We start from the raw sequence: 18,726 nt of genomic DNA on the forward strand, positions 1-18,726 counted from the left end.
AAGGACAGATGTCAGAGAGAGAAAACAGCACATTTCTGCCAAGCCTCCTCTGGCAGCAATCAAGTATCCCGGAGTCTCCAAACTGACACCTGGAAATCCTATTCTAAAACACCCAGTTTCCAAAGTGACTATGCCTTTAAACTTATAGGAAATATATCACGGCTTATTCAGTCTAACAACCAGTGGTATATTCGGAGCTCCTACTGTGAACAGAGCATTGCACTAAACTACTGGGATAGCAGCACAGACTTAATACAAATGAACCCTGTCCTTAAGGAGCTTCAGTCTAGTGGGGGGGAGAAAGTCGCAATACTCAGAACTGACAGATTTGAAAATCCAACTCTTGAAATCCTGAAAGAGTTCAAAAGATGGAGCAAGGAAGAGGTGTTAGACATGATACTGCAGCTCCAGCATTTCATCCTGATTTCATTATACAAATATTCTAATTTCCTAGGCACTTAGATTTAAGATTGGGGATTTAGGGAGAGAAGCAGCGTGGCTCAGTGGAAAAAGCACGGGCTTGGCAGTCAGAGGTCATGGGTTCAAATCCCGGTTCCACCACATCAGCTGTGTGACTTTGGGCAAGTCACTTAACTTCTCTGTGCCTCAGTTACCTCATCTGTAAAAGGGGGACTAAGACTGTGAGCCCCACGTGGGACAACCTGATCACCTTGTATCCTCCCCAGCATTTAGAACAGTGCTTTGCACATAGTAAGCGCTTAACAAATGCCATCATTATTATTACTGCTATTATTTTTAACGAGTTCTAACCACTGGTAATGAGAAGCTTCATTCTCTAAAATATTTTTAGGAAATCTTTTCTCCCCATTGCAAAAATGCTACTTACTGAAGCCATATTCAATTATGAACTGGGTTAAATGTAACTGCACAATGAGGAGCTCACACAGTAACCTCACTCATTTTTCATTTTAGCAGCTAGGTGGCACAGGAACCCACATGAAATATGTTAAATAATAAATCAAGCAGATGCTCAGTGTCCATTAAACCACATACTGAATATTTTAACAGTTTAAATTATGCATCTTTGCAGTATTTTAAATTTCACCCACCAACATTTCATGGAGTTTGGAAGATGGCTGCCATCTTTGTACTTGATGTCAGATTACCAGCAGATAATTAACGAGCACCCATAGGACCTTAGCATTGTACTAAGAGACCTGTACACTGGGTGGAGTTGAGCTAGTACACACAGTGTTGTTACAATAGGCAACGTATAAGTTCTGAATTGAATATCTATGAGCTGGGCTATTAAAAACAAATTCCAAACACCTGCTGGCTGTATGTTTGGCTTCTAAACCTCGACTGTCCTCAACTATTGACAATTACTGAACAAGAAAATTAAAAGTCTAAAAGGGGTCTATCCACATATACATATTTCTGCTTTTGCTTGAAAAGTTGTATTTTCATAGTTCTGAGTGTTGTGACTTTCTCCTCCACTAGACTGAAGCTCCTTGAGGGCAGGGTTCAGGTCTATTATGTCTGTGTTACTGTCCCAACTGCTCAGGGCAGTGCTCTTGTCACAGCAGGTGCTCAGTATGTATTGGTGGTTGTTAGATCGAACGTGGCAGACACATTTCCTTTACGACAGAAGGCATAGTTACTTTGCAAGCTGGATGATTTAAAATATTTTAAATGAGCATTCTGCTTGTGGTCAGGGAACTTATCCTGTGTTTCTCTTGACTTTTTCAAGTGCTTATTACAGTGCACTGCGCTCAGTAGGTGTACAATCAATACCATCATTATGACTACCACAATCTCTCCAGGCAGGATTATACTTAGCCTAATTCCCAGCTGATTAGTTCTCTCTCCTACTCTTAAAGATCTCGGCAGGACACAAAAAACCACTCTCAATAACCTGTTTCACCTTTAACAATCCTTAAACCTTTCTTAGGGTGAGATGAATTCCTCCTGCAATAATTTAAGTGTAAGGGGGGTAAGAATAGCTCATAACAATCTTGTCTGTGACTGAACTTTATATACCTGAAGATTGTTTAATTACCCACCAGCCTCCTCTCCACCAGGCTAAATAATTGAATTCCTCTAACTTTTCCTTAATCAGTGAATCGATGGTATTTACTGAGGGCTCACTGTTTGCAGAGCACTGTACTAAGTATTTGAGAGAACACAAGAGAGTTGGTAAACCCATTCCCTAACTGGAATGAGCATATGGTCTAGAGGGGGAGATGGACATTAAAATAAATTAATTATGGACATGTACATTATATGTATATGTACATAGCTGAAGGGCTATGAATGGGATGAATATCAAGTACAATCATAACTGTACTTGAACATACATTCACCCAAAATGATGTGTCCTGTCAGGAAGCAAGTCTCAGATGCCTAAATACTTCAGGACAGTCAAATTTCCTCGGCATTTTCCAGAGCCCAGATCTCCTAGTGGTGCTGAATACGTTGATAAGAGCTAAGAAAACGTGATGGAGATCTTGGAACTGCCCACTGAGCTTCTCCTGTATCTGGGGTGCAATGCGGATAACAAAGCCTGCACTACCCTGTGCTCAAAAGCCGCCACACTGTTATTCTGGGAGAAACACAATAACAACATTAAAGTTCTTGAGGGTTTTTTTTTTTTTAACAAGGTTCATTCAATCATTTGAAAACTTCCCCCCAAAATATATCCAGGAGGTTCAGTTTGATAGATGGACAAAACAGAGTCTGAATTTTGCTATAAATATATTTGTCTTTTGTACTTGAAGATGTTGCCAGTGATAGAGAAAGCCAATTGTACCCAAAAATACAATTTCCATGAGACAATCTCTAGACTGTAAGCTCCTTGTGGGCTGGAAATGTGTCTGTCAACTGTTACATTGTACTCTCCCAAGTGCTTAGTACAGTGCTCTGCACAAAATAAATGCTCAATAAATACGATTAGCTGACACCAAATGTCCTTAACTAGGTCCGATCCCAACTGAAGGAAGCCACTTTGATTTAACTTAGCACATCTGCTATCTTCCAAGCCCAGAAAATCCCAACTTGAACTGTGTCAGTTGTGAATGCAGACAACATACGCCCATCCAATCCCACTCTGAAAATACTTACAGCAGCAGCAGGTGTTTGAGGCTCCTTTTGTTCCAGATTCTCCAGAACCTGCAACCTCCAACACACTGTTCAGGATTATTAACTCTATTTGACAGCCAGGGAAAACTAGAACACCAAAGGCTTTTAATGAGTGTCTAAGTTTCAATTCTGTCCTGGCCACTTTATCATGCTTCTTTCTCTAAGGCACAATGAGAAATCTGTCAGATTAATGAAGAGGATGTAAAAGCACCCCCTTTCCCTCTCAACCCAAGCAGGAATTTTTGGTAGTGCTGCTGGGTCAAAACATACAAAAAGCCCAAGATGGGTGGCCTTGTATTCCTGGAACGAGTTTGGAAGGGAAGTGGTAATAGTAATGGCATTTACACATTATGATAATTATAATTATGGTATTTGTTAAGCACTTACTATGTGTCAGGCACTGAACTATACGTTAGGGTGGATTCAAGCAAACTGGGTTGGATATGATCCCTGTCCCATGTGGGGCTCACAGTCTCAATCACCATTTTACAGATGAGGTAATTGAGGCCCAGAGAAGTTAAGGGATTTGCCCACTGCCTCACAGCAGGCAAGTGGCAGAACCAGGATTACAGCCCATGACCTTCTGAATCCCAGGCCCGTGCTCTACCCACTATACCAAGCTGCCTCCCCAAGTGATGCACAGTATGCCATGCACAAACTAACACATAGTAATGTGTTTCCTGTCTATAGGGAGCAATGTACTTTAAATGGGAAATAAGCCAAGCAAAATAATAAAGGCATGTTAATGTGGAATTTTACTTGAATCTGCTGCAGCAAGGCCCCTCGAAGCTGAGTTTCTCTGGCTGCTGACTGAGCCATGAGTGAAAAGTTCTTCTAAAAGCAAGTTCTGATCTACCATGAAGTCAGGCAGAGGAAAGTGAGATGTGCTGTCCTGCTGGGGGAAATGTAGGAAGTTCTCAGAGTGGAATTGCCTAAGGGAACTGGGACATGTAGAATAATTGTTAATACTGTACTGGTTTCCAAGAGAAGATGCTATTGTCCATCAATCTCCAAGGTACGAAGTGAAGGCTGAGAAGCAGTGTGGCTTAGTGGATAGAGCACAGGCTTGGGAGTCAGAAGGACCTGGGTTCTAATCCCAGCTTCGCAGCTCACCTGCTGGGTGAGCTTGGCAAGTCACTCAACTTCTCTTTGCCTCTGTTTCCTCATCTGTAAAATGGGGATTAAGACCATGAGCTCCATGTGAGACATGGGCTGTGTCCAACTTGAGTAGCCTGTATCTAACCCCAGTACCTAGCACTGTGCCTGGCCCATAGTAAGCACTTAAATACCATAAAAAAGGTGTAAGCCTAGAAGTTACCAAAAATCAAGGGGTAGTGGTAGTAATAATACCATTAAGCACACACCACGTGCAATGCACTGTACTAAGCGCTTCAGATATAACGAAGCAAGCAACACACTCCTGCCCACAAGGAGCTAATATTCTAATGGCGAAGATTACACTTTAAAGGAGTAGACTGAGTTGCACTATGCAGAGACAAGGCAACTCAAAGCCTTGAGAGATGAATTAGCTCATCTTATTGCTTTTTTTTCCATTGGAGACATAAGGTGCATCAGTATTCGATATTTGATGGTTTCCTTAAAAACACCACCACTTGTATCGGTGCTCTTCCAACCTTGAGTTTTAATTCTATTTGGTAAATCAAAAAACTTTAAACTAGCAGATAGGACAGAGAATGTTTAATTACTCATGGTATTTCCGGGCTTTATTCGATGTAACGCGTTCATTACCCTGACTGTCTAATGTGGTATTCGTCAAAGCAAAGATGCAGGGAATGTGTCCACTCGCTCTAATGTACGGTACTTTGCCCAGTTACATCTAAGAAATCCCCCACCACGAGCACATACACACACACACACACACACACACACAAAGAATCAGTTTCATTGTTTCTGGAAATTTAAATTCAAACTTGGCTCAGTTCCCGGCCAATCTACATTTCAGGGGAGGACTCAGATGACCCTTAAACCTTTCACTAACCATATGTTTGATCACTGCCGGCTCAGTGAAAACAGCAACAGGGGACCCCGACTGAGGTTCCGGTTAGAAGATGGCCTATTTGGGAAATCGTGTACGGTTTTCATTGATTAGCTCTTTCCCTCTGCCTGCATGGGGGACTTTCTATTAATCGCAAGCCTGGTGACTTTGCCTGGTATTGTCCTTGAGCAAAATCAATCCTACTTGTTTCCATGCACTTGAATCCTACGAGGTGGCCACGGCCACTGGATATTCAGGTGCCCCATGATAGATGTTTTAGAAAACAATTAGCTGTGCGTGTAACTTCAGACATTGCGATTATCAGTAAATCAGGGAAGCACAGCCACATCAATAATTTCCCCTGCAAGTCACAGATAAAGTGTGCAGTGTCCTTATCGACACATTAATTACAGAGACAGAGCACACACAAAAATTTGTTGTCATCTTAGCTTATTCCCCAAATATCCTCTCCCACTGTATTCTTTCTAGCCTAAACTCACTCCTGCTGACAACAGTCATGCCTCAAAGTTTCAAAAGGCACCTGCACTTTCCCGATCCCTTCTTGGTGTAATATGAGAAGCTGGGAGCTACATAGCAGTCCAGCACTTGGACTGGAATGCAGTTCCACAGGAAAGGACTGATCAATCAATGGCATTTATTACGCGCTTACTGTGTGCAGAGCAATGAACTAAGCGCTTAGGAGAGTAGAGTATAACAGAGCTAATGAATGCATTTCCTGCATGAGGGGCTTACACTCTAGAGGGATAACTGAGGGCTCTCTTACTTGCTTCTGTCACTTGGTCTCTGCTGCTGCTCTTCATGTCCGTGTGTTGGTGAGTCAAGGAAAGGGAGGAATGAGGCGCCTGGGAGCGAGCTAGACTGTAAACTCCTCCTTTAGACTGTGAGTCCCTTGTGAGCAGGGACTGTGCCCACTCACTCTAATGTACTGTACTTTCCCAAGTGCTTAGTACAGTGGTCTGAACAATCTGAGTGCTCCAATAAGTACCACTGATTGATTTTTTTTTTAAATTGTATTTATTAAACGCTTACTATATGCTAGGCAGTGTACTAAGCACTGGGGTAGATGCAAGCTAATCAGGTTGGACACAGTCCATGTCCCACATAGGGCTCTTTAAAATTAAGAAATAGTAGCTTACGTTTTCCACCCTCCTCCCTTCCCTTCCTCCTCCCCAACTTAAAAAAAAAAAAACAAACACAAATCGCTCTGGTGCCATAAATAGTACCTATTCTGTGGTGGGTCTTCTGCCATACTGCTTCCCAGTCATGGTTGGGGAAAAAGCCACTTAAAGTCAACCAAAGACGATTCTCCCAGCAACAACAAATAACCTATAAAACTGATATATTTCCTATTCCCTCTTAGTACAGGAGGTTCTCCATGGTGGAATTCCAGAGGAAATCTTCTCCACCCCCTCAGGCAGCAGAGCCAGGAAATATCGTTACTAAAATCAATGACATTTACTGAGAGCATACTTGTGCAGAACACTGTGCTAAGCGCTTGGGGGAGTACAACATAACAGAATTGGTAGACACGTTCCCTTTGGCATTCATTTAAGGTAGAGCCCTACAGAAGTCTGAGAGGCAGGGAGCTGGACCCAGATGGAAAAGTTCTTTGGTGGAGTTCAACCCCATTCATTTTCCCCAAATCAATAGTAAAGATTATTGGCAAGGAACATATTTACCAATACTGTAATAATAATAATATTTATGGTACTTGCGAAGTGCTTACTATATGCCAAAACAGTTAGTAGACATGTTCCATCCCAACAATGAGCAAGCCTAGTACATTAACTTCCACCCACTTGTTATTCTTCTTAAGTATATTGTACTCTCCCAATTGTTTAGTACAGTGCTCTGCAAACAATAAGCACTCAATAAATACCACTTACTGATTGACTGGATTTCACGGGGTATGAAGGAGATGCAAACCCTGCCTCCAAACATCAGGGCCAAAGGACACAAAACTAATGAAAACAACCATGGCAAACGGCATTTTAAAAATGTGTCAACGCAACTCCACATCCAGTTGGACAGGACACCCGGCAGCTTTCCCTGGGGGCCAGGGAAATGGGACCAACATAGCGGAAACACCAGCTTCACACAAAGCGGTAGAGAGAAGGAACACCAAGAATGGAATAGTGCATCCTGAAATGGGGTAACTCTTCTTTTGGACAAAGGCATCAGACACACAATGGGTCTGGGAGCCAGTGAAGTCACCTCCTCTCCAGACCAAGGACAGACTTTTCATGCATGTGGAACATAAGAAGCAGCTGGCCACGCCTGCTGCCAACAACTCTGTCCCCATTTATTCTTACCCTGTGAGCCCTCAGGGGACTAGGGATTGTGGCTAATTCAATCAATCAATGGTATTTATTGAGTGTTTATTGGGTACAGAGCACTGTCCTAAGCACTTGAAAAACTACAATAGTTAGAAGAGATGTCCCTGTCCAGAAGGAGCTTACAGGCTACAGTATATTTTTGTATAGCACTTACCATAGTTCTCTGTACACAGAAGGTGCTTAATAAATACTATTGCTAATACAACCATTACCCTTCAGCTCCCCTGAATATCCTAAACAAGTAATGACATTTTCCAACTAAGGATGTGCAACCATACACATAGGTGAGAGTGTTTGTAATATGCTATACACATCACATATAAGATGTGAGAATGAACATTTGAGCAAAAATAATTCTGAAACTGCTGTGTCACCAACTGAAAATTTCATAAGTTAATCAATGGTATTTATTGAGTGCTTACTATATGCAGAGCACTGTATAGTAAGCACTTGGGAGAGTACACTACAACAGAGTTGGTAGACATATTCCCTGCCCACAATGAGTTTACAGTCTAGCAGGAGCTTATAGACTTGATGGGCTACAGTCTACAGTAAATGCACCAATCAGGGCTGGAAATGGGAAACCTTGGCCTTGACAAGCCAATCTCAAGAGATTATCTCATTCTTTTCAGGGGAATTATTTTATTTTCATGCTTCCTAAACTGTACTCTTACTACTCACTGTACTAAGAATTAGGAAGAGTACAATAGAATCGGTAGCTATAATTGCTGCCCTCAAGGATCATAAAGAAATGAAAATAAACTATAGATGGCAGTAAGTTATAGAGTGTAAAGATATGTATGTGTTATAGGTAGAGAGAGGAGGGAAGGGGAGTAACCTGGTGTTTAGGTGACAGACATACCACAACTACTGTAAGGAATCATCCTTGACTTTTCCAAACTAAGTAGATGTTATTAATAGATATCACTTTTTTTTTATCTTTCTAGACTGCAAATTCCTTGTGGGCTGGGAACATCTCTACCAACTCTGTTATACTGTACTCCCTCAAGAGCTCAATAAACACCACTGATTGATTTGATTCTGAAGAGTCAGAATCAGAGGGCTGATCTTCATCTTTAAATTTCTAGCTTTGATTAATGAGTTGAGAACCCTAACCTAGCTGTACATTTGCTGTTGACGACAGTCCATTCTCTCTATAGAAGAAGATGTTAGCACATAATATCTGGTCAGCAGAGATATAAAATTGTTATGATATTATAGCCTCAAAATCAAAGGTTTCTTTTTTCTATCATTCACTTGACCATTTTGGCTATGATGATGCAGTTGCTTCATGAAGCTGAACTTGAGAGAGAACAGAGTTTTTTTTTTTCTTTACAATAAGCTTTTCATCCAGGGCACGAATGGCAGAGTCAGAAATTTAATAGTGGGCTTTTGCCAACCCAGGCATTTTATTTTTAGGTCTGGGCATTAAACAACTCAAGATAAAACAAAGCAGACTCATCCAAACCAGACTCTTCATTTCCTGAGACATAAGCCCTCAACATATACACATCACTGACCTGTACAAAATTACACTACCCTCCAGGTTGCTATTTTTCTTACCGCTCCATTGAGAAAATACATTACAATGTGAAAACACCATAGATGATTTTCTAATTTGTATCTTCAAATTAAAACCACAAACTGGTTATGGGCAGGGAATGTGCTTAATTCTGTTGTATTGCATTCTCCTAAGCGCTTAGTACAGTGCTCTGCACATAGTAAATGCTCAATAAGTACAATTGATTGATTGCTCAGAGACTGTGCAACCTGCAGGCCTTCTAGTATTTCACATTCCTGCCCCACGATTTGAAATATCAGGCACATTTCCAATAAAAATCAGGATGAAAAAGATCACCCCTTCCAGATGTTTGCAGCTGTCCAATTAAAGAAACAAGCTCCAAATTAAATCAATTGCAATATATTTTACCCTAAGCATCTTTGAGATAAAGACACTGTCTCTGATACCATACCCCAAACGCAACCATCACAGCTGTGCTTTCTCCCGCCTAGGTTTGCAAACAGATTTAATCTAATTGATGAGTTTTTGTTTAAACAAGCATTGGTATGCACGGTGTGATCCGTGTGGCCACAGTTTAGTCCCTGCAACATTCTGACAAATTGCTGGCTTCAGGGTTGAAAATCTGTGCTACAAAGCTACACTGGTGAATTGTAGGGCTTTTCCCTGACGCAGCTGCAGGGAATCGGAAGAGGACTTCTCTTAAAAGACATTCACAGTAACAGTAAAATGTTTAAGAGCATACTGGATTCTGACAAAAAGGGCTTCTACTCTTTTGGAAATTAAACCTATTCATGAAATACATTTCCGAACATCAAATTTTCAGAGAACAGGCGAGCTGGGATATCCAATTCTAGAAAAAGATGAACGAATATGAATCTTGTCATGTGATCCGCAGCGCATAATGACGCTGTTTACCCCTATCTTTTTGAGGGCAAACCAGGGAACGATTGTATCTTCTATTTTATATACAGCACTTCCCACAGTGAGGGGGCTTAATAAAGTAAATGCTTCCCCTCTTCCCCTGCTTCTGGTATTTTTTTTAGCTTAAAAGATTCTAGGCTACTAAATCGCCTAGATCAAAGCACAGCAAAATGTGGTTTGGTCATGAAAAATACATTACAGTGCCATGATGCACAAAAGTACTCAGATGTGACGCAAACATATTTCCTTAAGGCAAACGCCAGCTAATGGTTTTGATATGTTGTAATATCAGAAAATAAACTCGAATTCTCTACTATTGAAGAGCAAATTTTATTACAGTACGCGGTCGGAACGGCCTCCAGCTTCTAAAGAGATATTAAATTACTATTTTCTTGATGTCGAAGGGATGTTATTTAATCTTTTCAGGCTACAGAGCACTTTTACATCAAACCTCTTTGACAAATACCAACCTGTTTTATCCACACGCATTTTCTACTTGTTAATGGGGTGAAAGGTGGGGAACATCCAAATCCCTGTGAGGTGGGGAGGGGCCCAGTGGCTGGTCCCCATTTTTCCAGAGAAGGACCCTGAAGCCCAGAGAGGGTGCTACTTCCCAAGGTCACCCAGTCAGTCCATGCAGGGGGGAGGACCGTGTCTTCTTCCCCCCTTCCACTAAAGGGCACTTTGGGTCTGGTCACTTGGGGCAAAAGGAGGAACTGTCTTTGTCACTGAATCACCTGCTTTCCTGTGAACCCCTTTCACGAGATCGTGCTTCTCGGCATCAGGCGTGTTTTTCTTAGGACGAAAGTAGCCACTGAGAGGGAATGAGGCATGCATCTGTCGACAGCCCCCCACCACACACACGCACACACACACACTGTTTTTCCCCTAGGGATCCTGTGGCCGTCCAGCGCAATTGGTGAAGTGGCACCTCTCACGAATCCCCTGTCCGTAACTCCCAAACACTAAAACTTTCCAGTTCCAACTTGGAGTGGGGCAGTGTGGGAGGCCAGGGAAGGGGATGAGGGAGAGTAGTTGGGACTGGGCCCTCAAAGATCTAGATTGGGAGACCTTTGTTGGGTAGGGATTGTCTCTGTTGCCGTACTGTGTTTTCCAAGCGCTTAGTTCAGTGCTCTGCACACAGTAACCTCAGTATAGGGTTCTGTACACAGTAAGTGCTCAATAAATATAACTGAATGAGTAAGCACTCAAAAACGATTGAATAAATCACCCCACAGATGAGACTCTGCCTTATTCTCTTTTCACTTTCCAGGCTCATCTCGCACCCAGAACAACTTTTTTTTTTAATTTTATGATTACTACTGGCCAGCTCCCTTTTGGAATTCGGCTTTGCGCTCCCCTTTCCTCCAAGAAAGCGGGGAAACCGCCCGGAGGCCATGAGGGTGGGGTGGGCGCCTAGGCCGCCCGGCACTGCAGCGCACTGTACTAAGCACTTGGGAGAGTACAATAAGGTGATTATACACGATTCATTTATTCATTCGTATTTATTGGGTGCTTACTGAGCAAAAAGCACTGTACTAAGCGCTTGGGAAGTACAAGTCGGCAACATATAGAGACGGTCTCCACCCAACAACGGCTCCTCGAGGAGCTTTCAATCTATGGAGGGAGACAGCCACTAAAATCAGTTACGATCGGGGAAAGGAACAGAATTAAAAGCTATGTAGGTAATTGCTCCAGTGGGTGGGTGGAGGAGGAGGACCCAAGTGCTTAAGTGGGGCCCAAGTGCTATATTCATTCATTCATTCAGTCGTATTTATTGAGCGCTTACTGTGTGCAGAGCATTGTAGTAAGCGCTGGGAAGTACAAATCGGCAACATATAGAGACGGTCCCTACCCAACAACGGGCTCACAGTCTAGAAGGGGGAGACAGACAACAAAACATGGAGACGGGTGTCAAAATCGTCAGAATAAATAGAATTAAAGCTACATGCATATCATTAACAAAATAAATAGAATAGTAATCATGTACAAGTAAAATAGAGCAATAAATCTATGCAAATATGTATACAAGTGCTGTGGGGAGGGGAAGGAGGTAGGGCCGGGGGGATAGGAAGGAGATGAGGAAAAAGGGGGCTCAGTCTGGGAGGGCCTCCTGGAGGAGGTGAGTTCTCAGTAGGACTTTGAAGGGAGGAAGAGAGCTAGTTTGGCAGATGTGTGGAGGGAGGGCATTCCAGGCGGGAATTGGGGACAGGCGAGAATTAGGTACAGTGAAGAGGTTAGTGGCAGCGGAGCGGAGGGTGTGGACTGGGCTGGAGAGGGAGATTAGGGAGGTGAGGTAGGAGGGGGCGAGGGGATGGAGAGCTTTGATGCCGAGAGTGAGAGGTTTTTGCTTGATTGCTGTAGTGGCTGTCAGGGTGGAAAATTGGGTGGGGAGGTGAGACTAATCAGGAGGGGCTTGCCGGAGGGGATGGGACTTCAGAAGGGCCTCAAGGATGGAGAGAGCGGTGGTCTGCTGGATGGGACGGGGGAGGGAGTTGCTGGTCGAAGGGAGGGCGTGAGCAAGAGGCCAGCGGCGACAAGATTGGGAGCCCGCTGTTGGGTAGGGATGGTCTCTCTTTGCTGCTGAATTGTACTTTCGAAGCGGTTAGTACAGTGCTCTGCACACAGTAAATGCTCACTAAATACGGTTGAATGGTTGCAGCGCAATGCGGCGCGGGGCCTCGCCTACCGCCCCTCCTTGGCCACCTGTGGCCCCCTGTTCCTGTCCATTTCCTCCCCCCGTTGGCCCGCTCCCCGGACGGCCCGGCTCGCCCCCAAGGGCCAGCAGCCCCGTCCCACCCCCCTGCATCCCGCGGGGGACCCCCAACCCCGTTCCCACCGGCGCCACGCAAACCCACCGGCCGCCCGCTCTGCTCTAGGCGCGTCCCCCAAAGTTGCGCCTCCCGGACGCCGCCGCTTTGCAGAACTGGAAAAAGTTGTGGGAATTTGGGAGCGTGGAGGAGGGCCGGGCTGGGAACGAGGGAACGGCCAGGGACGCCCCTGTTGCTCACTCACCGGCTGGGAGGCGGAGGGCCCTGCCCTGCACACTGCCGTCGCTGCTGCTGATTGCAACCGGTGCACAACCGGTCCTGGAGCGAGCAACACCTGCACGAAGCTGGGCTGGGCTCCACTTTCCCCTCCTGTCTCTCCCTTTCTGTCTGCAGCTGCGGGGTGAATCCTCCCCGTGGAGCAGGACAGTGGGTCACAGGCGAAAGGAGGGGAGGGGGAGAGGCCTGGGGCTTTCACGATGCAGGCCTCCCCTTCTGTCCTCCTCCTCCTTTTCCCTGTCCTCCTCCTCTTCCCTGTCCTCCTCCTCCTCCTCCCTCTGCTGCAGTGCTGGTGGGGGGCGGGCAATCCCCGGGAAGGCGGGAGCAGGCGGGCTCCTCCCGCACAGCAGCTCCTTGCCTTGCCAACACTTTGAGAAGGGCCCGTGTCCGCCGGACGGGTACCGTCTGCTTTCCCCCGCCGGCTGGTGAAAGACACCCCAACGGGAATGCGATTTGCCCGGGGCCGGCCACTTGGCTAGCAGCGTTCGTTCGTTCATTCAATCGGATTTATTGGGCCCTTACTGTGTGCAGAGCACTGGACTAAGCGCTTGGGAAGGACAAGTTGGCAACATAGAGGAACGGTCCCTACCCAACAGCGGGCGCACAGTCTAGAAGGGGGAGACAGACAACAAAACATATTAACAAAATAGAATAAATATGTACAAATAGAGTAATAAATACGTACAAACATATTCATTCAATCGTATTTTTTGAACGCTTACTGTGTGCATAGCACTGTACTAAGCACTTGGGACGGACAAATTGGAAACATATAGAGACGGTCCCTACCCAATAGCGGGCTCACAGTCTAGAAAGGGGAGACAGACAACAAAAAACATATTAACAAAATAAATAGAATAAATATGTACAAATAGAGTAATAAATACGTACAAACATATTCATTCAATCGTATTTTTTGAGCGTTTACTGTGTGCAGAGCACTGGACTAAGCGCTTGGGAAGGACAAGTTGGCAACATAGAGAGACGGTCCCTACCCAACAGCGGGCTCACAGTCTAGAAGGGGGAGACAGACAACAAAACAAAACATATTAACAAAATAAATAGAATAAATATGTACAAATAAATACAGTAATATATACGTACAAACATATTCATTCAATCGTATTTTTTGAGTGCTTACTGTGTGCAGAGCACTGTACTAAGCGCTTGGGAGGGACAAGTTGGCAACATATAGAGACGGTCCCTACCCAGCAGCGGGCTCACAGTCTAGAAGGGGGAGACAGACAACAAAACAAAACATATTAACAAAATAAATAGAATAAATATGTACAAATAGAGTAATAAATACGTACAGACATATTCATTCAATCGTATTTTTTGAGCACTTACTGTGTGCAGAGCACTGTACTAAGCGCTTGAGAAGGGCAAGTTGGCAACATATAGAGACGGTCCCTACCCAACAGCAGGCTCACAGTCTAGAAGGGGGAGACAGACAACAAAACAAAACATATTAACAAAATAAATAGAATAAATATGTACAAATAGAGTAATAAATACGTACAGACATATTCATTCAATCGTATTTTTTGAGCACTTACTGTGTGCAGAGCACTGTACTAAGCACTTGGGAAGAACAAGTTGGCAACATGTAGAGATGGTCCCTACCCAACAGCGGGCTCACAGTCTAGAAGGGGTAGACAGACAACATAACATATTAACAAAATAAAATAAACAGAATAAATATGTACAAATAAAATAGAGTAATAAATACATACAAACATATATACATATATACAGGTGCTGTGGGGAGGGGAAGGAGGTAAGGCGGGGGGGAGGGGGAGGAGGGGGACAACAGGGCAGTCCGGCTCCCCGGCCTCTTGCCTCCTTTACCCAGCAGGCACCATAGGAGCCCCTCACCCTGGGCTTCAAGGCTGTCCATCACCTCGCCCCCTCCTACCTCACCTCCCTTCTCTCCTTCTCCAGCCCAGCCCGCACCCTCCGCTCCTCTGCCGCTAATCTCCTCACCGTGCCTCGTTCTCACCTGTCCCGCCATCGACCCCCGGCCCACGTCAACCCCCGGGCCTGGAATGCCCTCCCTCTGCCCATCCGCCAAACTAGCTCTCTTCCTCCCTTCAAGGCCCTACTGAGAGCTCACCTCCTCCAGGAGGCCTTCCCAGACTGAGCCCCTTCTTTCCTCTCCCCCTCGTCCCCCTCTCCATCCCCCCATCTTACCTCCTTCCCTTCCCCACAGCACCTGTATATATGTATATATGTTTGTACATATTTATTACTCCATTTATTTTAGTTGTACATATCTATTCTATTTATTTTATTTTGCTAGTATGTTTGGTTTTGTTCTCTGTCTCGTGAGTCCACTGTTGGGTAGGGACTGTCTCTATATGTTGCCAACTTGTACTTCCCAAGCGCTTAGTACAGTGCTCTGCACACAGTAAGCACGCAATAAATACAATTGATTGATTGATTGATTGAGGGGAGGGTTGGGGGCGCAGTCAAGAAATGGGGATCCTGCCCTTTTCTTTTGGAGGGGAGACACATAAAGGTGCCAATAAAGATTGAGCTCATTTTTGCAGGCCCTGGGAGGGGAAGGAATTAAAAAACAAAACCTTAAACCCTTGTTTCTTGTGGGATGTTGGGAGATTTGGGAAATAGTGTGGGGATATGGAGGAAAACCAAAACTGCTGCAAGACCAAAGACTCTTTTCTTTTGCATCCCTCCCCCAGAGGCGAGCAGGGCTCCGGGCAGGATGCAGCTAGAGGCGACTCAGACAACCCCGTTTGTGCCTCAGCTAGCCTCTTCTCCCCCAGATCTCCACAGGCGCAAATCTCGCAGGGATCCGGGTTTCCCTGCGCCGGGGCTAGGACTGTGGAGTGGCTTGACCGTAGGCTATGAGTCGGTGGGCCAGTCAATCGTATTTCTTGAGCGCTTGCGCTTACTGTGTACAGAGCACTGTACCAATTGTTAGTGGGGTCATTGCCCCAAGACGGAGCACATCTGGTGGCTGGTTGAACCGTGCAGCTGTGGCCCAGTACCTCTGCTCAGAAACTCTGGGCTAGCAACCTAACAACAGGGCAGTCCAGCTCCCCTGAACTCTTTCCTACTTTACCCAGCGGGCATCACAGGCAAAGAAGAAACAGTAGAAAGGATGGCAAGGCCCACAACCCACTCACCCAGGACTCTGCTTGGCTTATGCCACCCCCCTCCTTCTGCCCTATCCTCTTCCCCTTCCCACAGCACTTGTGTATACTTGTACATATGTATTACTCTATTTATTTTATTAATGATGTGTATGTAGCTATAATTCTATTTATTTTGATGGTACTGACACCTGCCTACTTGTTTTGTTTTGTCCGTCTCCCCCTTCTAGACTGTGAGCCCATTATTGGGTAGGGACCATCTCTATACGTTGCCAATTTGTACTTCCCAAGTGCTTAGTACAGTGCTGCGCACACAGTAAGCGCTCAATAAATACGATTGAATGAATCTAGTTGTGACTACCTCGACGTAGCCGGTGTCATCATCATGGTTCAACCCATCCCCTATTAACCCCTGATGGGGCAGATCTGTAGGACCAAATTACTGGGCTGTTGACAATAATCCAGGGATACTTTAATCCCTATCAGAAATAAATGCCATTATAAATACATTAGGAGATAAAAGCACTGAACATGCTGGTTCTTTGTATTTCACTGTTGGGAGAAATAGCTTTTATATTGAACACATATTGAAATTGTGGTTGCTATTGTTACCATTGAAAAACTTGTACTCAACTAGTGCTGAGCGGCATTATTTGGCATCTGTTGCCTAGTGGATAGAGCATGGGCCTAGGAGTCAGAAGGACCTGTGTTCTAATCCTGTCTCCACTACTTGTCTGAAGAAACCCATATGGGATATGGACCGTGTCCAATGCCATTTGCTTATATCTACCCCAGTGCTTAAGAACTTAACAAATACCATAAAAAAATAAAGAATAGGAGGGAGAGCCTGAATGCTGAGTACTCAATCATACCCAACAGACAAACACCCCTCCAAACACTAATGTAGGCCTTGGGCACCTTGGGATGGTAAACCTTGCAAAGAGAGATGCCCATGTCTTCCTCCATGGGTTAGACCACCTGTAGGAATTGCAATTTAGGGCTCCTTACTGGACACTCCCCCACAAGCAGCCATGTTCTTCCAGGTAATACTAATGAGCTTCAGCTTGCACCTCCAAAACAGACTTGTCTTTCTCATCATTTCCCTCTGCCTTTTGTTGGAAATTTCCCAATCCATCTTTTCCAACAAAGAGTTTCAACTTTTCCAATCAATCAGTGGTATTTACTGAGCACTTACTGTGTGCACAGCACTGTACTAAGCACTCGGGAGAGTACAGTATAACAGAGTTGGTAGACAGTTCCCTGTCCACAACAAGGCCCTGCACTTTCCATTCAGCCTTGGCTTACAATAACAATCTTGGTTTTCCTTTCAGGTATTTTTTTTTATAGTTCAGGCTAGTTTTCTGTATTTTTCTTCTCTCATCCCATTAACATGTCCAGAGCAGTTTATTTTGCTTCTGGAAAGTGAATCAATAACGACAGTTTGAATAGACCATGAGGTACTAAATAGGATGCAGAAGGTGGAGAGGAGTGTCAATTATCCCTCCGGGTTTCAGGAAAATGCGTGGCCTTGGCACATTTTGGACTATACCACCTGTCAACTCTTTACTTGCCCAGGAACTTGGCCGAGTTGGGGAGACAGCACCCCAGCTCATCCTCCCTGAACTTAAACTTTTGGGAGGGAGGAAGGAGGCATGGGGTGGGCTTGAAAAGGAGAGTGAAAGGGCTTGGCTAAGAGGGGCTTCCATCCAGTGCAGAACCCATAGTACTTGACTTTGTTTTCCCCACTCCACTCCTTGGCACTTCTCCAGCGGACTTGGGCTGGCTCCCAGTCCTCAGAGAGTGTTTCCTGGTGGCTTCTCTAGCAGATGGCTCCCAGTTAAAACTGCTGTCTTCTCCCATTTTGCCCCAGCTCGTGCCCAAAATCGAGCCACTTATCACTCTTAGGTCTCCCACCTCTACCCCATTACTCAAACTTTCCCCCTACCTGGAATGCCATCTTCCTTCAGTTTCACCAAACCACATCCATCGTCTTTCAAGTCCCTTCTCAACGTCATCTCCTCCAGGAGGCCAGCCCCAATTAACATTTCTAACTTTAGAGTCATGCCATCCTACCAGCTACCCCGGTGTTCAAGTATTTGTTCATTTATTCACTGGTGTCTGTTATTTATATCTATCCTCTCACTCTTACCTGTATCAGATATGTCAATTTATGTCTGCAGTCACCCCTCATTAGAGGGTAAGCTTCTCATGGGCAGGACTAATGCCCATGAGCAGTAGCACGATCTGCATAACATTTTTTCCAAGCACCTAGTTTAGTGTACCAAGCTCGGTTGAAGCTCGTTCAAGAATTAGCGTATGCATATTAACATAAGACACCCGAATGATTGTAAACCATATCACTGAATCAGCCAGACATTACACGTTGTTGTATTGATGATAAATCTAAAGAAAACAAAGATCATGTATCAGCCTGCACCATACATGGAGGCAAAAAAAATCTACGTTGGCAATGCAGAACAAGAACCTGTCATAGAATTCTGTTACCTGGGCAGCACACTGACCAAATTGCACTGAGAAACAAGACAGTAGGAGGCTGAATCAAGAAGACCGGACCATCCTTCGGGCAACTGTGAAATGTGGTGTGGCAGCAACGTGATATCACACTCCAAACCAAATTAAAGGTATACAGAGTTGTAGTTTTTAATTT

At 44.7% G+C, this 18,726-nt stretch overlaps 1 protein-coding gene across 1 annotated transcript in view; it reads right to left on the reverse strand.

The window, feature by feature from the left end:
• Window positions 1-13,148, reverse strand: part of SV2C (synaptic vesicle glycoprotein 2C) — a 125,732-nt gene extending 112,584 nt beyond the window's left edge. Inside the window, exon 1 of the mRNA XM_038765697.1 lies at window positions 12,911-13,148. The gene's annotated coding sequence lies outside the window, so the exon portion shown is untranslated. The remainder of the gene's footprint in view (window positions 1-12,910) is intronic.
• Between the last annotated feature and the right edge of the window lie 5,578 nt (window positions 13,149-18,726).

The sequence above is a fragment of the Tachyglossus aculeatus genome, chromosome 23 (assembly GCF_015852505.1).
Source record: "Tachyglossus aculeatus isolate mTacAcu1 chromosome 23, mTacAcu1.pri, whole genome shotgun sequence".
Lineage (NCBI taxonomy): Eukaryota > Metazoa > Chordata > Mammalia > Monotremata > Tachyglossidae > Tachyglossus > Tachyglossus aculeatus.